We start from the raw sequence: 1,782 nt of genomic DNA, 5'->3' as shown, positions 1-1,782 counted from the left end.
GTATACGTAAGTGATTACAATGTTAAGAAGGCTGAGTGGAGCTCACCCAGCGAGGGGGAAAAAAAAAGTTTCAAATGGCTCTAAGCACCATGGGACTTAACATCTGAGATAATGAGTCCCCTGGACTTAGAACTACTTGTACACAACTAACCTAAGAGCGAACACACATCCATGCCCGAGGCAGGATTTGAACCTGCGACCGTAGCAACCGCGTGGTTCCGGACTGAAGGGCCTAGAACCGCTCGGCCACAGCGGCCGACCCAGCGATTCAAGTACTCGACATGTGACGATTACTTCTTTTTATTGAGTATTACGTGCTGAATTTAGACCACAGTTTTCGATTTACCATTAAAAATCACTTAACGTTATCTGGCTGAAGTATCGGCCAACGAAGTACTGAAAATTGGGCAGTAATACAGAATTGATTGCAAGTGGAATAATAAGCAGAGAGGCAATTAATGTACGATCATCGATCACATCTACGTGGATTCTCAGTGAGTTTTGTCGGACTTGTTAGGGTAAAAACACACACACACACACACACACACACACACACACACACACACACACACACACCACAAGTATACAGAACATCTGTAGCAGTGACTTCATGTTTTGGCGTTGACCTACTCTCTGATCGGTAGAAACAAGTTCATGATCAGAACCAATGTAAGGCCATCTATTTTGTTATGAGCAGCGAGTCGCAGTATTTCTCTAGGTAATGTTTATTCTTAAATTCGGTTAAGTTGTTGTCGACGTTCATTTATTAGCTGAGATTGATCGCGCTGTCATCTGCGGTCTACGAGAGGTACTCGTACAGTTAAATCATCACCTCGAAGAAATGAAACTCCGTGACGGTGTTAGCCCTTCACTTGATATTCACACTTCAACACGACGCACTTTTTACGTGGATAGATGACTTGGCGGAAATAGTGGTCGTACAAGTCTGCGTTCTGACTGTTAAGCAGACGGTCGTCATTCAGGAAAAGCCTGTCACGCAGTGGTTTCTTTATCCGGTGCTGAATCCACACGTTTCCACTGCTTGCTTTGCTCCCTTGTCGGGGGCCATAGTGATACACCCAGCACTCGTCCAGTGTGATACGGCGGCTAAAGAAGTCACGTGTATCGGTCTGACTCAGTTGTATCATTTCCGTTGCTGTCTCGCTTCGGAAGCTTTTATGGGTACGAGCTTTTGTGGAAACCATCAGGCGAAGACTCGTCCACGTTCAAAATTTCACTTGCAGCGTCTGCCACTGTAGTTGACTGAGATCTTAGAGAGGCTACTAAATGAAGCTGTAACGAAACGTGCTGCCCTTCTTTGTATTTCCTCTAAAACTTCCATCTCGTGCAAATCTGCAAATCCCAGACTGACAAGTAATATTCAAATTGGTTGAACGAGGGTTTCGTAAGCTACTTCCTTTGAGGAAGATATTTTGTTGGCGTGACTACTTCCCGTGCCAACGGCCTTACCGCAGTGGTAACACTGGTTCCCGTTAGATCACCGAAGTTAAAAACTGTCGGGCTGGGCTAGCACCTGGATGGTTGACCATCAGGTCTGCCGAGCGCTGTTGGCATGCGGGATGTACTCAGCCATTGTGAGGCAAACTGAGGAGCTACTTGATTGAGAAGTAGCGGCTTGCGTCTCGTAATCTGACATACGGCCGGTAGAGCGGTGTGCTGACCACATGCACCTCCGTGTCCGCATCCAGTGACGCCTGTGGGCTGAAGATGACACGGCGGCCGGTCGGTATCGTTGAGCCTTCATGGCCTTTCGGGGGGAGT

The 1,782-nt window shown here is 47.2% G+C and overlaps 1 pseudogene; it reads left to right on the top strand.

Annotated features, from left to right (window-relative positions):
* The first annotated feature begins 1,456 nt into the window (after positions 1 to 1,456).
* On the top strand, positions 1,457 to 1,574 carry LOC124712731 (annotated as a pseudogene).
* The last annotated feature ends 208 nt before the right edge of the window (positions 1,575 to 1,782 follow it).

The sequence above is a fragment of the Schistocerca piceifrons genome, chromosome 8 (genome assembly GCF_021461385.2).
Source record: "Schistocerca piceifrons isolate TAMUIC-IGC-003096 chromosome 8, iqSchPice1.1, whole genome shotgun sequence".
NCBI lineage: Eukaryota > Metazoa > Arthropoda > Insecta > Orthoptera > Acrididae > Schistocerca > Schistocerca piceifrons.
The sequence above is the reverse complement of the archived record's forward strand: the minus strand, read 5'-3'. Positions and strand labels throughout refer to the sequence as shown.